The sequence below is a fragment of the Podarcis liolepis genome, assembly GCF_965112155.1.
Source record: "Podarcis liolepis genome assembly, chromosome: 1".
NCBI lineage: Eukaryota > Metazoa > Chordata > Lepidosauria > Squamata > Lacertidae > Podarcis > Podarcis liolepis.
Window position 1 is genome coordinate 29,604,287 of NC_139554.1, and position 22,176 is coordinate 29,626,462.

Sequence of the window (22,176 nt, forward strand, 5' to 3'; positions counted from 1 at the left end):
AGAGAGATAGGAAACGAGGGTTTGGGGAACAAATATCATAACTGGAGAGAGATCTGTTGGAATGTAATGTTAAAGTGCTGTCTAAAACGTATATTACTGGAATGAGAGACAAAGGATGAGCAGTTAAAATCTTCAGTGATGCATTGGGCATTAGATATTGATTATACAGTGGTACCTCGGGTTAAGTACTTAATTTGTTCTGAAGGTCCGTTCTTAACCTGAAACTGTTCTTAACCTGAAGCACCACTTTAGCTAATGGGGCCTCCTGCTGCCACTGTGCCACCAGAGCACGATTTCTGTTCTCATCCTGAAGCAAAGTTCTTAACCTGAAGCTATCTATTTCTGGGTTAGCAGAGTCTGTAACCTGAAGCGTATGTAACCTGAGGTACCACTGTAATGTATATGTGGAAGCATGGGAACGATTGTGGAATATGGATATAAAATTTACAGCATGTTATGGTTTAAGAGAAAATTATGTGAAAATATTATATAGATGATATATAACACCGAGTAAATTCCTCAGTATTCCATGTATAAAAAACCTGGTGACCTGTGATGCCACCAATGCCCTTCTGACTCTGCCTTTGCCAAAAGTCAAGGCATTTTTAGATCTGGGGTGGGGGGTAGGTGTCCCCCCCATGTCAAGTCTGCCTCTGCCTAATGTGCTCTTCTGTCTCCAGCTGTCTCCCACCTGAACTGAACAATGCTCATTAAATCCACTGTCTTCTCTCTCTTTGGAGAAATATTATCTTATGCACTTCTTGCGCTAGCCTGCCTGTCAGGATGGAGTTGTGTCTGCCAATCTCAAAGATAGATTGGAACTGTAGCTCTTTCAGAAGGTGCAGTTTCACAGCAGCAGCAATTAAAACAAATGTGCTTTAAAAGTAAGAGCAAGCAGCAGCAGATAGTCTCTCTTTTAATTTCTGAAGCAAGATTCTGGCCTTGATTTCCTGATTGCCAGTGGGAAATGGGACATGATCTCCAATGTTGGCCATACTCAGAGCAGACCTACTGAAATACATAGACCTACTCTGAGTATGACTTACCTGGCTATGACTTACCTGGTCACTCTGACAAATAATCTCTTTTATACCACAAAGGGAGAAGGAAAGGAACACAACCTTACACCAGGTGTGGGGACTATTAAGCAGTCCGGATGTTACTGAACTAAAACACTCATTATTCCTGGCCAATGACCATAGCTACTAAGCTGGTGACAGTTGTAGTTCAGCAATGTCTGTTCCTCACTCCTGACTTACACTTTATTTGCACTTTCTACCAAAGCAAGAACTTCAGCAGAACCACGTGTTTTGTTACCCAAATGTTGTAGAACTATCCAGTCTTCAGCTCTCTGTGATCTTTCTGCCATGCAGGGCATTTTTTCCAGCTGGAACTCACCAGAACTCAGTTCCGGCACTTCTCAGGTAGGTGCTATTGCCATTATAAGAGAAAAAGAGTGAGTTCTTGCACCTCTTTTTCTAGAAAAATAGCACTGCAATGCCATGTATATTATACATTCTTTATATTTTCGTCATTTAAGAAACTATTTTTTCTTAATAGAAACTATTTTTATATAGTTTCTGCTGTATGTTTTTTACGTACCTTTGTTGTAAACAGCTTTGACAGAGTTTAGGATATAGCTATATATGTATATATACATATACATACACACACACACACACACACACCCCTCTGCCTGAGATCCTGGAAAGCCACTGTCAGCCAGAGCAAACAATATTAGGCTAGATGTACAGTATGACACGGAATGAAGCAGTTTCCTATGTTGCTATTAGTAAAGATGGAGGAGAAAGTCAGTTTGCACTTTCTGAAACAAGATGAAAACCAAAATATAGCCATACTTTAAAATTTACACTTTTCTGAATTTTGCAATGCAGTTCAAATTTTAAAATGCCTTGCAAAAAACTCTATTATTATTATTATTATTATTATTATTATTATTATTATTATTTAAATTTATAGGGAAAAGTTTGTGCAAAAATGCACATACGTAAAAATCACACCAAAAATGCATTATATATGGGGAAATTGCTTTTGCAAAAATGTGCATATTAATCAAAAAATGGGTTTGTTAGGAGAAAGTCACAGTAAAATGCTACTGAATTTTCACGAGGTTATTTTTTTTACTAAAAATTGCTGGCTACTAAAGAAATGTGGAGACCTGAATTTAAGACTGGAAAAATGATAAACAGAGAAGCGAAACCAACAGATCCGTCTAGTAAGGGAGCATTCAGTCATTTCCTCACTAGTAGTAAGAAATGGTATACAAATGGCCGAAATATTGGGAAATTCTGGAACAAGATGGAGAGAGAATAAAATTGCAGAGCTTTGAAAAATTGAAAAACAAAGTGCGAGATTGGCTCCATTACTATCAAATAATGGAGGCATACAAATTGGACAAAAAAGTTGGTTTCCAGGTGGAAAAATCAAAATTGGAAACAGAATTGTTAGATCCAAAAACTAAGAATTTGTCAAGAATGTAAAACTTGCTGTTGAAATGGAACACTCAGGATGAAACGGTGAAATCAGCTATGATTAAATGGGCACAAGATGTTGTACATAATGATGGCTGACTAGGAACGGTTATGGACCACAGGTATGAAATTTACGGCATGTAATGCCCTAAGAGAAAATTTAATGAAAATGATTTACAGGTGGTACATGACACCAGTTAAGCTTGAAAAAATCTATCATCTGCCCGATAATAAATGTTGGAAATGTAATGAGACTGAAGGTACATTCTTTCACCTTTGGTGAACATGCCCAAGGATTAAGGCATTCTGGGAGATGATTTATAATGAAATGAAAAAGGTATTTAAATATACCTTCCTTAAGAAACCAGAGGCCTTTCTCCTGGGCATGGTCAGCCAATTGGTGTTAAAGAAGGATAGAACTTTTTTTATGTATGCAACAACAGCAGCAAGAATACTCATCGCGAAATATTGGAAGACACAAGATTTACCCACCAGGGAAGAATGGCAGATGAAGTTGATGGGCTACATGGAATTGGCGGAAATGACTGGCAGAATCCGAGACCAGGGAGAAGAGTCGGTGGAAGAAGACTGGAAAAAGTTTAAAGCTATTTACAGAAATACTGTAGAATTAATGAATGTTAGAAAGATGTCGGAATGAAGTTATACGGATTTAGTAGAAATGTTATAAGGAATTAAGTATAAATAGATTATTAGAGCATTAGAGGGAAAAATAAGGTTAGAATGTGTTAAGACAATTATAGGATAGAAAACAGAGGAAGATGGAAAGGAATTGCTGAAACAATTAATAGAAGTGGAATACAAAAAGGGAGGTGTGAGGAGGTCGTGGAAATTAGTGAAAGAAAGATAAGATATTGAAATTCGACTGTGTTTTAAATGGTTTTTTTGTTTTGTTAGTTGTATGTTAGTGTTTTGCAGTTTTTTGTTTTGTATTGTATTGTATTATTGTATATTTTTTTCTTTTTTGGTTTTTTGTAGTGTTCAACTTGTTGGAAAATTAATAAATATTATTATTTTTTAAAAAGAAATGGTATACTCTAGCAACAGAAACAATACATGGGCTCTCTGCTCATTTGTTTCTGCTATCAGTCAACAGAAATGAATGATGTATCAACAGGGTCATCTTACCCATAGGCACTAGGGGTGCAGGGCACCCGGGCGCCGGGCTCTCAGGGCACCAGGCCGAGAGTCCGGGGCCCGAGAGTTGAATCCAGGGAAGAGCCCATCCATCGGAGTGCCACAGCGGGCTCTTCTGCTGCGGGCGGCTCTGCGCCGCAAGTTCGGGGACGACCGAGCCAGCGAGACGCTGAGGCAGCTGGCTGGCTCCGCCCTCTGCCTGGGACTGGGCAACCTGGGAGGGGGGGGCATCGGGAGTATATCTGCACCCCGGCACCGCATATGCTTAAGATAGCCCAGCGTATCAAAACTAGCAATAGTCATGTATGGAAGAAGCAATGTAGAAAATCATCAGACCTAAGGATCAGCATTCAAGTCACTGGGCAATGTAGAAGGAAATAATTTTTATTCCTTACATTTGTAACACAGCCTGCTGCAGGCTGCTGCAGAGTTACATTTGGATAGGTCAGTTTCACAAAAGCATGTATAATCACCATATGTGTCATAACTGAATTACTAAAAACATAATCTTCCACAGCTCCATTAAACTACCTCTATTAAAAAGTACTGCACTTTGAAGCGAGAAGAGCTGATAGGAAAGAGCAGTCCTCTGATGTTTGAACCATAATCACTCATTCCCCAAACCAGGCCACCACCTATTGTTATAAGAGAGTGGGGTGCAGGGACTCTCTTTATTCTCCTTTCCCCATGCCACACACATTTTCAGAACATGTCCCCAGCTCTGCCACATACTTTTTAAGATGTGGTGGCCAGAACTATACACTGTATTCCAAGGGAAGCTGCAAGCACAGATTTGAATAAAGGCATTATGATATTGGCAATTTTATTTCCAGTCCATCAGAGCAGCTTGTGTTAATTAATCTTACTTAGGTGTGTGCCAATAAGCTAAATAAACACTGTGTGTAGGGCTTCTTTTTAAAACCTGTTTATTGAAACTGTTGCTTTAGGGGTTCGATTCAGAGTTCCCAGGAGCGGAACTCTGCTCACATGGTGCTAGTGCTGCAGGAAGCGGATATCCGCCTGCTCATCCCAACCCCTGCAGTGAGCTCTCCTTGACAGTGTGAGAACTAGACCCACTGGATCTCAGCCCCTTCCAGGAACAGAGCAAGCCCTTTTGTTCACAGAATCTGCATCCAGTTCAGCGAGTGGTCCCCAACTAAACGGTTAGGCTAGTGCAGGGGTCTGCAACCTTTAAGACAAAAAGAACCACTTGGACCCGTTTCCGAAGAAAAAAAAACTGGGAGCCGCAAAACCGGGAAGGTGACGTCGGGACGGTGCGTGACTAACACACGCACCGCCCCCATGTGACGTCACAGCCAGTACAGCGCCCACCACAGTGGGGAGTGTTGGGGCGCACAATGCACCTCCTCCCCTCGCTAGTATCCGCCCTGGAGCCGCGGTAAAGGTGTAAAAGAGCCACATGCGGCTCCGGAGCCGCAGGTTGCAGACCCCTGGGCTAGTGCAACAAATTATAGTCGTGCAATGTACAATCGTACCTCAGCTCCCGAACATTTCGGCTCCCAGACAATTGAAAACTGGAAGTGAGTGTTCCGGTTTTCGAACGTTCTTTTGGAAGCCGAACATCCGACGGAGCTTCCACGGCTTCCGATTGGCTGCAAGAGGTTCTTGCAGCCAACAGAAACCGCACTTTGGAAGTCAAACGTTTCAGAAGTCGAACGGACTTCTGAGGTACGACTGTAACTTCCTTGACATCTCCACTCCATTTGCACTCGCTTTTTCCCTTTCCTCCTTTCTCAGTCCACGCTTTCCTTCTCTTTCTTTCCCTTCCCTTCCCACCTTTATCCTTGCCGAGCTGCCTGCGCGCCACTTCAGGAGCACAGCGCAGCTGATTTACTCCCCTGAAAGCAGCATCTGCACGCATGTAAATCATCCTCCAAGCCCAGCCTGTAAAATGGGCTTGTTCGCTAAACTCTATGAATAGGGAAGTAGGCACAGCTGGCCTATTCATAATCAACATAAAAACAGATTAGCACTTTACAGATTAAACATTATCGTTCCAACGGTTAACATAAATCATCTGCACTTATGGGCCCAGCACTGCCGCTGCTCCCCGGGGGCATAATTTGCAAAGGGAAAGAGAAGGATGCACGGCTGACGGGTGTTATCGTATGTTTTTCCGGATGGTCAGGGAGACTACGATTTGTGCAAATTCAGCCACTAACCTTACATGCAGGGCAAGAAAGCTACCTTATACATACGAGGATAGGATATTTGTCCATTTAGCCAAACATCATGGTCTTCTCAGTTTAATTAAGGCAGCAACATTGATGAATTGGATCCAGCAATACCAACTTTTCAAAGTCTGATAGTCATTTACACCTCCTGGACCCTCCTGCCACCTCCTTGCCTCTTAGCACCCGCCCCAGATTATCACACTGCCCCTCAGGTAGTGGCACTGACCACTTTGGGAACCCCTAAAGCATTAGAACCCCTGTGGAACCTTTTCTCTATGTGCTGACTTCTCTCTCCTAGGACAGGGCCAAAAGAGCTGTAGCACACACACACCCCACCTGATGTAGCTAGACTACAACTCCCCTCATCCCTGACTATTGGACATGGTGGCAGGGGCTGATGGGAGTTGGAGTCCAGCAACATTTGAAGGCCACAGGTTCCCCACGCCTGGCTTGAGATACAGATCAGGCTTGACCTCAAATGCCCACATCAGCACCAGGTAGGACTTGTGCACTAAAATGAGCAGCGTGGCCGAGATTGCCCTCAAAAGACCTCTCTTCTTTTTAGGGTAGGGCAGGCCTCGGCGAGCTCCAGAAAGTAGCTGCTTCGCTTGAAAGCGCAGCATTGGTGATGCCACCTTTCAGTTGACTAATGTGGTCCCATTTGTTCTGGCTGACATTAATGCTCCTTCCCATCTATCTCTGACTCTTTAAATTACCTTTTTATGGCTGAAATCCTTTTTTTTCATAATTGATAAAAATCTCCCTTTTTATATCCCACATTATTATGGAGAAATGTGAAGGGTTCACCCCCTCCCTTTTTATTCATCATTTTAGTTTTAATGTAAATGTGTTTTTTATTGATATATGCTTGGACAGCTCAACAAACCCCCTGGGAGACGCTAACAAAGGAGGTTGGGAAACAGGCCCCACCCACTCCAATAGCTTCGAGTCCTCACTTTGGGGCAGAAGAGTGATGAAATCGAATGCATGGACTTTTAAATGAAAAACCGGTTCTAAGGAGAAGCCACCAAAACGGAAGCAGAGGCTGAAATGAGTCAGCCATTCTAGAATGAGGAAAGGGTATTTACTAGACATAATTAGTGTGTAGTGAAATATCTCAAGCACCCCCTGTACACAGACCCCCTCTGCCTTTTGTGTGGCTGAACTGCATCCCACTGTACAAAAGCTGAAGTCACATTGCTCTGCTTATTTTTCCCTCTTGCCCTACACATCACTAGAATGTGGCCCCAGGAACACTGTCAATGAGGTCACGTGGCCCTCGGCCTGCAAAAGGTCCCTCCCTCCTGGCTTATAGGATATGGGTTTATGACATCATAATAACTAGCCAATTGATGCCATTGACAGCAGGTTGTTGGTAAGAAGTTGCAGAACTCTGGTTTGTTTGCTATTTCCTTTCAGAGGTCAATACTGAGGAGGGGACAGTGATGTTCAAAATAAATGCTGTTAGGCTACTACCAGACCTGCCTCACCGCTCCAAAAACATTACATCTGCCTTCCCGCATAATCTATTTCCCATCGTTTTTCCTCTGACTGGAAACCTGACTGCAATAAAGGCTAACCTCACTCCTTAAGGACTGCAGATCCTGAACGGTTTGAAAACATGAGCCAGGCACCTAAAATCAAAACTGTTTTGAAAGGAATGAGATTTTAAACAGTAATATTCTATTTTTGAATGCCTTGTGGCGTTTGAGCTAATAGGCCATAATACAGCTGCACTTTCAAGTATTCTACTGCAAACACTGAAAGTTTCAAATGTCAAAGGATGGAGGTTCTCAGTTTCATAAGCTGAGGCGGCAAGCAAAAAACAAAAAGACTCCATCCCAAAGTCCCAAAAGTTGAGATTAGAATGCAAAATCTTCCATATTTGATGTGGGAAAATACTAGGGCTGCAATGAATATTTACCAGTTTTGATTTAGGGGTTGAAAGCAGCTATGTCTGTGGGATGGAAATTTCTCCTGAAAACCACTTATACCGAGTGATTTCCCCATCTAACCCACTGCAGCTCCATGCAGTGCCATTGTTCTCCTCAGCTGCTACTAGGTTATTATTTTCTCCTCCAGTTCCTTCTTCTACTTCCTCCATCCTGAATTAGCCACATAGTGGTGACATCACAACACAATGTTGCTAATCGAACCTGATGACATCAGTAAGGGCAAGTGAAAGTGAGGACAGTTAAACAAATAAGCAAGCAAACGTTTTCTGCAAGTAATGCTGAAAAGACTGCCAAAAGAGAGAGAGAGAAAGCAATTTTACAGTGCTACACAGACACTCTGAATAGCAGGCAGTAGTCCCAATGCAGCCCAAGGAAATACTGTTATGCGCCACATACATTTCAGTTGTATTTTACATTATGAGTCATGCAGTAGAGGGGGCTTGCCCTAAAAGGCTGCACTGACACACTAACAGGCTGGAAAAGTTCAGCTCAAAAAGCATTCCCAATCTATGGTGCAAATGGGTGCGAAAACTAAAGTTCTGCTGGTGCCTTTCCAATGTAAGATGATAAGAAGAGCCTGCTGGATCAGACCAACAGCCCATTTAGTCCAGCATCCTGTTCTAACAGGGGCCAACCAATTGCCTGTGGGAAACCTGTAAGCAAGACCCAAACACAAGGCCACCCTCCCCTCCTGTGGTTTCCAGCAACTAATATTCACATGATCCCTAAGCCCTGGACATCCCTGGTAGAGGTTGGTGAGAACTGGAGTCCCAAAAATCTGGAGGTCAGGGGTGTTACGATATAGAAGCAATGTGGCCACGAGCTGCTGCTAGCTTGGAAGCAAAACATAATGGGAATGTTGGGACTGTTCCGTGGGAAACAGAGGGACAGTCTATTCACAGTGCGAAGCACCGGAATTAGCTCAGAGTGTAATATGAGCTGTACAGGAAGTACGGGAGGAGTTTGTCTCTCGGCTGTTGGAGTTTGAAGAGAGTTTTTTATGAACCGCCCTACTGCCCCACCCTCCGCTGGGCTTCCCGCCCCCACCTCCAGTCTCCGTTGTTGTGTCTTTATCCATTGTGTGTCCTGGCTGAGGGGGGAAACAGAAGATGGATGGCCATCGGTCAGGGATGGTCTAGTTGAGATTCCTGCATTGCCCCAGAGGTTTGGCTAGATGACCCTCAGGGGTCCCTTCCAACTCTACAATTCTCTGGTGCAGGCTTGTTCAGAGTTTTAGGTACAAGTTGGATGTAAGGGGTGCATAGGATTGCAGCCCATCTTATGCACCATCAGCTCAGGAATAAGTCCCACTGATCATGATGAGACTAGATTGCTGCTGTGCAGTCCTGTTTTTTAATAAATGTTTTCCTTTTCAGATAATACAGAGCATGGTGAAATCACAATAAATAAAACCTCCCCTTCAGTAGTTTCAAGCGCTACTACAGGTTCCACATAACATCTGCACTGCATTGTTTACTGTGACAGTACCTGCACTTTGGAGCTCCCCGCCTATTGCAACAAAGCACGTGCCTTTGCTAGACTCTTTTCGGGCACCTGCTAAAAGCATTCTTCTTTAGGCAAGCATACCTAGATGCTTAGGATGTTGAAGTAATTTTAATTTTAATATTTTAGCTTTTGTATGTTTTAAGGGAGGATTGTTGCTTTTTCTTGATTTTACTGCTGCGGTGTTTTTTTGTGTGTGTTTTTTTTGGTAAACCACTTTGCAAGTTTTTTAAAATAAAATTTATTAAATAAACAATAAATATAAATAAAATAACACAAGCCAAAACACAATCTATCCTGTAGATTTAAGTATATGTCCATAGTCGCCTACTTGTTATCAGAGGCCCAGAATCCACATTCCTTTGTAAGAAAATATGAAATAACATAAAACCATTTTGCAGGCAAAAAAAAAAGAAAAATCAGTTGGGGGGGTGACAAGAAATTTTCTGCACCGGGTACCACCTGACCTTCCTAGGCCTCTGCTGGAGGCCACCAGGTTGGAGAAAGGTGACCTAGAAGCTATCAGTGTACAATCTTGTTTAGAAATTGCTGCTGTGGAAAACCTTTATTTTTTGAGAAGACACATTATTTTTGCTGCCATTTTCTTGTATTTCTGTTCTTAGGCCTCATTATGAAATATTAGTAGGTGATTTCAGCTTTACTAAGATAAGGTATTTTGACTAGCCTGTTAAAATGCAAATGACTATTTTGTTACGTATTGTAATTTTTAAGTGCATTATCTTGAAATGCTCTGTTTCATTATGTATATTTTTCTGATGTTCAACAATGTCAGAAAAATGTACAAAATGGCTTGGCTTAGCATGGCTTGGAAAAGGGGCATACAAATATTTGATTATCTCAGTTTGGACTAAGTGACAAGAACATATGCTTTGCATACTCAAAATCCTGGGTTCAGTTCCTGAAATCTCCAGACTGGACCCCCCCCCCAAAAAAAAGACCTCTGGTACCAAGTAATGGGAATATATCTCTGCTTGAGAGGGTGGAGAGCTGCTGCTGACCGCACTGGGGTCAATGGCACAACGGTCTAATTCAGCATATGTTCTTATGGAATTTCTCCAAAAACACCAGCATCTGGCAACGATTGATATCTGTCAGCAAAGAAGGGTAGGAAGAGGAAGAGGAAGAGGAAGAGGAAGAGGAAGAATCTCACCAGGAGATTTCTACTAGAGGAGGACTATTTTAAATAAAGGAAAACAAAAATAAGCGGGGAGTTTATTTACATCCAGATTTCTGCATGCTGGTCCTGCAACTTCCGTAACCGGTCCCGTTCAGGGTGGATCTAGCTGGCCATCTACTGGTCACTGTGGAGCAGGACTTCCAGGGGAATCATGCAAAGAGACTGCCCTATTCACCGAGGACTCCCCCAGACCACCTGTTTATTGAGACTTCATCCTGATCTGCTTGCGCATTGTCCAGTCCTCACTGAGCATTTGTTCTGATTTGCTTACTGGCAGCTTTTGTGACAATGCGTCGCCATCCTGCAATCGCCCTGATTTGCTTGCAGGATTTTATGTCATCCCATTAATCACTGGTTCGTTCCACACTTTTCAATGCACTATCCCCGTCACTTTTCTAAACCAAAATTTCCTGGTATGCGCTTGAATCTTTCCCGCAAAATATGGACAATATGGAGGTGTCCTGAGCTGCCAACTGTCCAGATTTTGCCAGAGCAGTTGAGAAATGGTCAAGCATAGTATCACTGTCCGCATTATCCTGAATGCTTACATATACATAAAGAAAAGGAACTTGTTTATGTCAGTTGTTTATGTCATTAGGGAAACATACCAAAGACGTAAATGATAGAGAAGCAGCCATTTGTGTTTGCACAATCCCCAAGTGAAGAGAAGGTTTGCTCCCCACCTGTCCAGCAGTACCCAGCCAGTAGGATATGATCCAAATAAAATGGCCTCAGAAAGCAGGTCACCAGCAAAGAGACAGTATCGAGAAGGGCTGGCTGAGCAGCAGGTTGCTCAGCCTGAAAACATCCAACATCAAAACTTCAAGACAATGATTCCAGGGGCTCTCTCCTGACCAGTTTAGCATTCCCTGTGAAAGATTGTGAGACCTGTAGTTCAACTCCCAAGATTCCAAACAGAAAGGAATGCTGCAGGGTTCAAAGCACTAGCAATTACCGTATTTTTTGCACCATAACACTCACTTTTTTCCTCCTAGAAAGTAAGGGGAAATGTCTGTGTGTGTTATGGAGGGAATGCCTACGGGTGGCATGCCTATGGATTTTCCTCCTCTAAAAACTACGTGCGTGTTATGGTCGGGTGCATGTTATAGAGCGAAAAATACGGTACTCATTTTGCTTTAAAAAGGGAGGGAGGTGGGGAGGGAGGAGAGAAGAAAGAAAGAAAGAAAGAAAGAAAGAAAGAAAGAAAGAAGCCAGACATTCCCCTTTCATCCAAGGAGCTCTTGCTGGCATCACCACCTACTTAATCAGTAAACTTTAGTTTTTACACAGCGCTGGGGATGAAAACAGGCAGAATCAGGAGCCATTCAAAATAGACTATGCTGTACTGAGCAGAGGGCTTTTCTAAATAACCTCCAAGCCTCCTCCAAGGCTCCAGCTCTATCATTCTCTGAATTCTAATGCACCCTTGCGCAGTTTCCCACAAGACCCCTAATACCGAGTGAGATGGGCCAATTGTTTGACTCAGTATGATCACTAGTGAAATACTTGTATTGTGAAATCACAAATGTGCAGAAGAATCCCCACCTGCACAAGAGATACTTACAACTGCCATTAGATTTATTATTTTGTTTGGGTGTCATAGGTAGTGAATGGTAGGAATTTGAACCCTCTGGCAAGATGTGCCCCCTAACCTACATTTCACATTAGCCCATGCATAGATAAAATGAGGTTAAATGAAGAATTTATCGCGGTGCCTAGTACCCAGTTTTAAATTCTTTATTCTCAAAAGTCACACCGCCGAGAACCTTGTCAGCTGGGCTGCTCTTTGAAAAATGTTCACATTTCTGAGGGTCACGAGGTTTCGGCAATATATTCTGAGCAGGCTCTCTGCGAGGTTATCCAGGGACAACAAGCCACTCTTCGGAACAACACAATGCTACAGTGAGCGTAGCCCTAAATCATGTTGCTTCTACCTCCATATACCTCATGCCACAGTTCAGTGCCTTAGCACACTAGCACTCACAGCCAAGGTGGGCAGGTGCTGGAAACCATGGAAAGCAAGGCCCATTGAGCTAAACTCCCCACCCAGGACAAGCCCTCATCCTCATTATTCTCTCCCATTACTTGGGAGACCAGTAGTTTGTGGATGAATGAGCTGAGCACTCTTGTTGAAGGAGGGGTGGGTCTCACTGAGGGGCCAGAATTCAGGAGGACCCATTGGAAAGTCTCTTGCACAAGCCTGAAGCCAGAGCTGCCCTGAGCACTGATGGGAAGGAAAGGTCCATGTGTTCAGTGACATCATAATCACCATCATCATTTTATTACTTGTAGCTCACTCATCTGACTGGGTTGCCCCAGCAACTCTGGGTGGCTTCCCAACATATATAAAAACATAGGTAAAGGTAAAGGGACCCCTGACCATTAGGTCCAGTCATGACTGACTCTGGGGTTGTGGCGCTCATCTTGCTTTATTGGCCAAGGGAGCCGGCGTACAGCTTCTGGGTCATGTGGCCAGCATGACTAAGCCGCTTCTGGTGAACCAGAGCAGCACACAAAAATGCCGTTTAACTTCCCGCCAGAGCGGTACCTATTTATCTACTTGCACTGGCGTGCTTTCGAACTGCTAGGTGAGCAGGAGCTGGGACCAAGCAACAGGAGCTCACCCCGTCACGGGGATTCGAACCACTGACCTTCTGATCGGCAAGCCCTAAGCTCTGTGGTTTAACCCACAGCGCCACCTGCGTCCCTTATATATATAAAACATAACCAAACAATAAATAACCTTATATATAAGGTTATACCTTATACATAAGGTTATACCTTATATATAAGGTTATATATATAACCTTATATATAAAAACATAACCAAACATTAAACATTAAACAGATGTTTAAGGCCTTCAGATGTCTTCTAAAGGTTCTATAGTTACTTATCTCCTTGGCATCTGATGGCAGGGTATTCCACAGGGTAGGTGCCACTACCGAGAAGGCCCTCTGCCAAGGGTATCTATGCAGTTTTCTGTTGCGTGGCTTCCACTACCTGGACTAACCCCACAGCTACCTCATTTCTTCTGTAGAATAAAAAGTAGGTTGATAAGACTAGAAATCTTAAGGCTCTGTAGCACCTAGCCCTGTCGTCTCTAATCTGGTACCCTTCAAATATTTTGGACTATAGCTCTGACCATTGGCCATGCTGGCTAGGATGGATCAGAGTTGAAACCCAAAGTATTTGGAGGGCACCATGTTGGAGAAGACAGATCTAGCTCACACTGCACCATACAACAGGTCACTTTTCAAACAGTCATCTTGCTTCTGGTTTTTTCACATGCGATACTTTCTTCTGTCATCAGCAAGGTCACCTTGGTATCTAAGAGGACAGTCCAAATTCAAGTTCCACCAGTGAGTTAGGATCCTGTGGATCTCTGGCTCAGATGGCCAGTTTGCATCACAGCTGGGCTACAGATAAGGGATAAAATCTTCACTCTTTGAAAATGAGGTCAACCCTGGAACACTCAACCTGAAGACGTTTTGTAAATGGCCTCTAAAATTTAATCACATACTTTTGTACTGTCTTTTGAGTATTACCAAAATTTATTTATCCAGCACAAAACAACAGCGTTTCTGATATTTTCACTACCCATTGTCAAATTTGACCTTGTAAAACTCCATGTTAACATTTGCAAATGTTTTTCTCTTTCACTTAAGTAAATATATTCTAAAATATACTATGAAAAGGACATTTGTAAATATATTATTTTAAACAACAGCCAAAAGTTTGGACACTAATTTTTACAGCAGGTCAAAGCAACAGGAACAAAAAAGGCAATGGACCGGCCATTGCTTATTGGTTTTTTGACCTCCTACAGGATCAATTATATTCTTCAGATATAGTGATTTTCATAGTTGTTGGGCACCACCAGGCTTCTACGCTAGCTTCTCAGAACAGCAGGATAATAAGTATTTTTAAATCCTTGGTTTTTGAATTGCCAGATGTCTCTAACTCCAGATCATTAAAGGACTACAAAACATAATCAGTGTCCCTTAGAGTGCATCTTAGCTTTTAAATGTTGATGTAGCAAAGCATTTAATCCTCTATGTTTGTAGAATTCTCCCCCCCCCCCCATATTAATAAGAGTATTAATTTTAGAAATAGAGGGTGGGATTCACCTAGGCAGGCCTGTCAGAAGCACTATGCAAGGATTTCTGAATATGCAGCACGGCTTTCCCCCCCCCCCAGTGACTCCTGCACCCCCCAAAAAATTAGCTCAGGGGGTTGGGAGAACCCTCAGTACAGTGAACAAGGGGAGAAGAGAAGGGTCATTCCTTCTGGCAAGCTCCAGTGCTTGTGCAGGTGGAACATTCACCATAGCACAATGCTGAATATTAGTACGGAATATTGCTGCTGCTGTTGTCATGTGTATTTCTTCCCTTCTCTTCCTCCTATAGGATCCCAGCATCATGAAAAAACAATATTACAATCGCTCAAAGATCTAAAAATACATCTCTGAAATATAAAAACATAACCAATAGCCAAGCAAATGTGTGCATGGGCTAAATTTATCCCAGCAGTAATTGAATGGACTTCCACCCAAGAGTGTTGGCTTCATCTAATAAGAGTGATCCGTGTGATGCACAACTAAAATGAGTGGAATGAGGCTCTAGATTTTTCTAGATTCGTCATGTGCTCTGTAGCGCTCATCCAGGCCTTACTGGGCTTGCCAGAAGCACCTTCTGGCAATCAAGGGCACTTGGGGGTGGTGTGCATCCTCATCTAGGTCCAATAGTTGCTGCTTGTAAAGACCAGGAACTGGGAGCTTGAGCAAAGAGGGCTTTAATAATACATGCAGTATTACAAATATAAGAAATACATAATATCAAAACTGACTGTTGGGAGCTCCCAAAAAACCATCTGTTTCCTCAGGCTTTCGCTAGCGGCCAGCCACCACCACTGGATCCTTCTGCCCTGAATTTCTCTAATATCTGTGAAATTGTTTTGTTTTGTTTTCCTGTTTAAAATTGTTTTAATGTATATTTTATCTCTGGAAATGGCTTTCAATATTTCTTTCCAATAGCAGGCAATATAAAGGCACTGTTAAATAAATAATGAAAACCGTTAAGAACTCCCAAGGTAGGGGTAGGGAACCTCAGACCTGAGGGCCAAATGTGGCCTCCCAATCCTCTGCATCTGGCCATTGGGACTCTCCCCAGGCCACACAACCCTCACCGGCCCAGGCACCTCACAGACTCAGCTTCATTCACTCTGTGAGTGTTTTTGCCTGACTAGAAGGTGCCTTCAGTTCTAACAATGCCACTTGATTGCCAGAGAGAACTGTGCGGACGGCTGTAGAAATGAGCCTTATTGTACAAAGGTAAAATTCACATTCGTTATTTGGCCCAGTTTTGCCTCTGGTGGTGCATGTGTTTGCCTCTGGCCCTGCCCATCCCTGGTATGTTGCCCCAAGACAGTTGTCCAGAGAGGAAAGTGGCCCTTTGGCTGAATAAGATCCCATCCTAAACCATCAACACAGAGGAGGTTCCCAGCACCGTTTCCACATTCCAGTATAAATCACTCCTCAAAGCTAACAGCTCACACCACTTACCCAGTACCATAACCCAGTGTTTCCCAACCACTGTTCCGCGGCACACTAGTGTGCCGCGAGGTGTTGCCTGGTGTGCCGCGGGAAAAATTAAAAAATTCGAAAGATTTTTTTTTTAAAGTCAAATTTTCGATTGGGGCGCCGTCACTAGATGACCCCTGTGGTTCCCTCCCTCCCTCCCGCTCTGCGCCTCCCTCCTCCTCCTCCGGGGAGGCCCTTCCTGGCTCTCGGCCAAGGCTTGGCGGCTGCCACTCACTCACTCGCTCGCCCACCCGTCCCTCCATCCCTGCACCCGGCCTCTCCCCCTCCGTCCCCGGCGCGGGGGCTGCCAGGATCCGTAGTCCCCTCGCCCTTGGGCTCCGCGCCCGCGCGGGGTGCGCGAACTACGTTTCCCAGCGTGGCCTGGCGGGCCGGGCGTTTTGTTTGAAGTGCTCTTCTCCTGGCCATGGAATGAGCGCAGCGGCGGCGGCCGGGCGGGCAGGGGCTCTTCCGCGCAGACCCCGCGCAGCCTGCCTGCGCCCCCGCGGAGATCGGGCGGCAGGATGGAGCCCGGGGATCCCCGCGGAGGCGGAGCGGCGGAGGCGGAGCGGCGGAGGTGGAGGCTGCCCCCCAGGTAGGGCTGCGTCGGGGGGGTTATTTTTACAATGCTGCATCCGCGCCGGAGGGGACGCACCGGACCGCGGGGAGACCCCTTGGCGGGCGTGCAAGGCAATGCATGCGTGCAGGCGTTGCATGGAGTGCAGTGCAATGCAATGGCAACGCGGCGCCCTGCATGCATGCATGCAACTTCCACCGGCGCTCCGGACTTGGCAGGTGAGGAGGGTCCCCAGTGGGCGGCAGAGAGAGCCGGGAGGGCGAAGGGGAGCCGGGGGGGAGCAGCGTTGCTCCCCGAGCCGAGCCCGGGGGGAAACTTCGGCGTCGTTGCGCCGGGTGTTGGAAGCGGAGGCTGGCGGGGGCCCCTCACCTGCAAAACCTGGTCGCCTCTCAGATATTTTGTGCATTGCATTCATCGCCCGCTTTCTCCTCCAAGGAGCTCCCGGGGGCGCGCGTGGTTCTCCCCGTGTTATCCTCGCAACAACAGCCCTGCGAGGTGGGTCAGGCGAGTGGCCCAAGGGAGCACCCAGGGATTGTCCTGGCCAGGTGGGGTGATTTGAACCCTGCTCTCTGCCCGGTCTTCGTCCTCATTTAGCCCCCACATGTGCATGACTGTGCATGACTGAGGTTTTCCCCCCTCGTCTTGGCTATGGTGTGAGTCTGTGCTGTTAATTAATGGGGTTCTGCCTTCAGAGAAGATGAGCCAGCCCTCAAGGAGGTGATTATGTAATTTGCTAGCAATTCATGTCCCTCCCGGTGTGACGCTGCGCGCTGACGTCACGGGGCTGTAATGGTGGTGTGCCTCGAGATTTTTTTCATGAAACAAGTGTGCCTTTGCCCAAAAAAGGTTGGGAAACACTGCCATAACCCATACCCCTCCTGCATTGTATCTTTCTAACTATTCTCATTTATTATTTCTCTCCCTATCTCCCTCTCTCTCTCTCTCTCTCTCTCTCACACACACACACACACACACACACACTTGTCATTTTCTCTCTGTCTCTTTAAAATTAAATATCACCCTGGCTCTGCCCATGCGGGTAAAGTAACGCTGAAAGGAAAGTCTGCAGCTGAGCGGGGATTCGAGCTGCCTCGCTGGGAATCAATGAGGCATAGAAGGCTCTGTCTAGCGCCTGAAATGCTGAAAGGAACCGGGGCGGATCAGTAGCGGCTGAAAACGTATTCAAGAGAGAAGAAAAGGCCCGTCGCAGAAGCCACACACAGCCAAAGCAGAGCGAGAGAAAATCATGTGCCGTATTTTAATATATCGCCTTTCTATCTCTCCCCAGAGTTCCGAGTGAGGGGGGGGGAAACAATTTTGGGGAGGCCATGAATAATACTGAGAGGACTTAATGTATGGCAGGGCTCACTAGGGAATAGATTCATCGAATACGTTTATCAATTCATCAAAGACATATCGAGTAACAATACACATTCTTCCTCTTCTGGGTAAACGCAACCAAACTCAATGTACTCCTAAGAGGCTTCCAATGGCCAGTGTCTGTGCTGGCTACCTGCAGACCAGGGGTGAAAGATTTTTGGCCCTCCATGTGTGTTGTTGGACTACAACTCACATCCACCGCAGCCAGTATGGGCATTGATGGGAGATGTAGTCCAGCAGCATTGGGGAGGGGCTTGCCACAGGTTCTGGCAGCCCTGTTCAGGGAAGTTTTTAATATTTAATGCTGTTCTGTTTTTAACACTCCCCCGCCCAGAGTGGCTGGGGAGACTCAGCCAGATGGGCAGGGTATAAATATTAAATTATTATTATTATTCTCTTTTCCCTTACAGACCCACCAAGATTCAAAAATGAGCACCTTCCAGGAGCAATACAGTGGTACCTCGGGTTACCTACGCTTCAGGTTACATACGCTTCAGGTTACAGACTCCGCTAACCCAGGATGAGAACAGAAATCATGCAGTGGCGGCGCGGCGGCAGCAGGAGGCCCCATTAGCTAAAGTGGTGCTTCAGGTTAAGAACAGTTTCAGGTTAAGAACGGACCTCCAGAATGAATTAAGTATTTAGCCCAAGGTACCACTGTAATCACATTTCATTTGTGTTAGCTACTGGCAGCTGGAACTGAGGTGGTAGCAGGCAAAGGTCTTAGCAGAGTTATCTGGTTTATATGGTTTTAACTGGAATATTAGTCATTCTTTCTAAAACTTATTGTTGCTTCCCACCCACAGCCAAATCAGACACTTAAAAAGCACAAATATTTGCCTGCTGGGCTTCATGACAAAGCACACACCTTGAAGACAAAAATTCCCAAGCTCAATCCACAGTATCTCTGATTAAAATGGTAGAAGGGTGTGGCTCAGTGGAAGAGCATCTCCTTCGAATGCAAAAGGTTCCAAAGTCAATCCCGGCTGTGAATTTCCCCTGCGAAACTCTGGAGAGCCATTGCTAGTCAATTCAGTGAGGACAATATTGATGTACCAATGGTCTGACTCAGCACCAGGCAGCTTCATACACAACACTGTTCAGAAAGCAGGCAGGATTATTTCAACAGCAAGTCCCAGTAGTGGTCATAAATTGAATTATGATGTCACAGTTCAGTAAGGGTCAGGCTACACCTTGGGCAGAATAATGTGGCCTTGGCTGGAAAAGGCCTATCTCCGTATACCCTACAACCCCCAATCTTTACCCACATTACCAACAAAAGGCTATTTGAGGGCTTGCCCACTACTCAGATGTGCCCTTGCCTATCTGAACTACACAATCTATGGCAACATCATTCACTCTCCACAAGGTGAACCCATGACAGCATGTTCCTTTATATGCACTCCTGCACCACAAACAAACAACCCCAGATTTACTAGATGTTCCAATCCTGCTGCACTGACTGCATTTCACCCTGCCCCATGACATTACAGGTAGGTCTACCCCACTCACCACCTCCAAACGCCAACACACCCTGCATCCCCATTCTTCATCGCTGACCCTTCTCAATCCACCCTAGAGACTTGAAGTATGATCACAAATGAAGTTGGGGAAAAGTAATCTGATTTACCAGCCATAAAGCGCTCATGGTTGACATAGCCTTCCTTGCCACCACATGGCCTTGGTGTAAACGGCAACAGCTATTTATGTGGTTATTACGGGGATTTATTTGTTTTTCATTCGGGGTTAATTAGGGGGCTTTCGAAAAGGAAGGGCTGACAGTGCTGTCTGGAAATGGTTATAGTGCAGCAAAAGGCCAGCACAGCTTGCCCACGTGTAGCAATTTACCAAGCGCAAGCTTGCAGTTCATTTTAACAGCGCCTGCCATTCTACTAAGGGCAGCCCCAAGACATGTTCTTAACTGAGGGAAAATGGCGTCTCTTTCCATTCCATATACAGAAGCTGAGTGGATTGGCAGGTGAGTCTTAGACGCCATCTGCACTATACACTTAAAGCTGCCTCCTACCACTTTGAACAATCATGGCTTCCCCCAAAGAATCTTGGGAAGTGTAGTTTGCTATGGGTGCTGTAACTTGATAGGACACCCCCTATTCCCCTGACGGAACTATAATTCCAACACTGCCCTGGAAAGAGGAATTATTAAACTACTGTGGGAACTGTAGCTCTGTCAGTGTGAATAGGGATCTCTTTGCAACCTTAGCAAACAACAGTTCCCAGGACTCTCTGGGGAAAACCATGACTGTTTAAAGTGGTAGGATACAGCTTTAAATGTATGGTACCTCAGTTCAAAACTGTTAGTGGGACAGCATCCTCCACCACATGTGAGGGTTGAAGTCTAGCTTAGCGGGGCAGGACAGGCTGTGTCCTCCAGCACCTTGCTGTCCCTTCCAGCCTCTCTCCAGCTTCCACCTAAGGCAGCCATCTAATGTTAAGACTGGCCCTGGTTCCATGGTTCTGCCACAGGTCATCTATATTGCCTCTGATGTTCCATTTCTATGCCTACCCTTGCTCTAGGGATGAGAGAGAAATTCAATTCAGTTCACCTTTGAATCCGAACTTACCTAATTCGCACTTTCTGAAACAAGCTGCAAACTGAAATAAAGGCATCTTCCAAAAGTTGCACTTTTCTGAATTTTGCAATGCATCTCTTAACCAAACATTGTGTACAAAAATGTCTATGCTAGGGTAAAGTATGTGTAAGTTTGTGAAAACAACATTTTAAAAAATATATTGAGGCAGATTGTTGTTGTTTTTTAAAATGTGCTTATTAGGTAAAATTGCATACCAAAATGTGTATACTAGGATAAATTTGCACTAAGATGCTGATAAATGATGTGGAAATCTGGAGAACCAAACTTAAGACGGGGAAAAAGAGAAACTGAGTGAAATAGAAATTGACAGGTCTGCCCATCCCTACTTTGCTCTCTGCAGCACACTTAGAATTAACAACTTCCATTGTCAATGGGTGCTTCCAGATGTGGAAATTTTGCAGCACCCAGTCACTGCTATTCAGTGTTAAGCTGGAAGGAGAATAGCAGCCCTGCTTCCAGACTTCTGGAATTGAAATAATATATCAGAAAGTGTTAAATACTTCCTTCTCCCCTCACTACACTGCTAATTATTGTTGCTTCCTCTCCCTCACTGCAGGGAGGGATGGGATAAAACTGATATAAAGGTTATGTTCTCTGGAAAGGGAAGGGTTAAGGTGATAGTGTTAACTCATAGAGTTGGACCACAGAGAAGGAAAATTATAAAGACCATAACCGGGGGGGGTAATTATTTGGGGGGGGAGCTGGATCACCTGAGGTCGGTGAGAGGCATGAAACAGAAGCTGAACAGGGAAAACATAAACATTTTTGTTCATTACATGACATCATGCAGATGCCCATTAAAAGGTGAGTGAACACCCTGTGGCTATTTCACAAAAAGGGCACTATATAGAGGAAGCCATGGGGTCTTGTTTCTTGACTTATAGGATGATCACCAAGGCCTGAAGGAGACACTCTAGCAGCACAAAGCAGATATCAGGTTCCAGATACCAAAGGAAGGATCTGCAAGACCCAAAAGATCGCCCACAAAAGACAGATGTTGCTTTGACAATGGTCTGAGCAAAACTGGCACGCCTATGGAGTGGCCAAGCCTTAGCTACAAGGCAGCAAGTTTTAAAGGGACCCACTCTAGCAAAACAGGGCTCAGCAGCTCAGTGGTAACATGTCAATGAACTCTGGCCCACAAACATTCATATGGTAATAAGGTAGAAGGCCATCCGTGATTTGCTGGTTTGGATCAATACCGTCTCAGACATTTTTACTGCAATGCAGCCTGCCAAATTGTCTTCTATCTCCTGTCTGACATCATCTAACCAACTGTCTCTCACTGCCCCATCTATGCCTCTTTATCTGACCCAACCCATTTAACTGTTCTGTACCCACTTTAGACAAACTCCTTAGCTCATGAACACTGCTCAGCCCCACTGATACATTAGTGATGCAGCTGCTGAGTTTGCTGGCAATGAGATGAATATTGTAGATTTAACTGACCCCCATTATTCTTGTCCAGTGAATGGGCTCTCGAGGGGGGTTTCCATTTTTGTTCTACTTGTGCCACTTGTATCTGTTCTGTAG

The 22,176-nt window shown here is 44.7% G+C and overlaps 1 protein-coding gene across 4 annotated transcripts in view; it reads right to left on the reverse strand.

The window, feature by feature from the left end:
- Nucleotides 1-22,176, reverse strand: part of ADCK1 (aarF domain containing kinase 1) — a 106,125-nt gene that overhangs the window by 39,970 nt on the left and 43,979 nt on the right. The window lies entirely within an intron of this gene.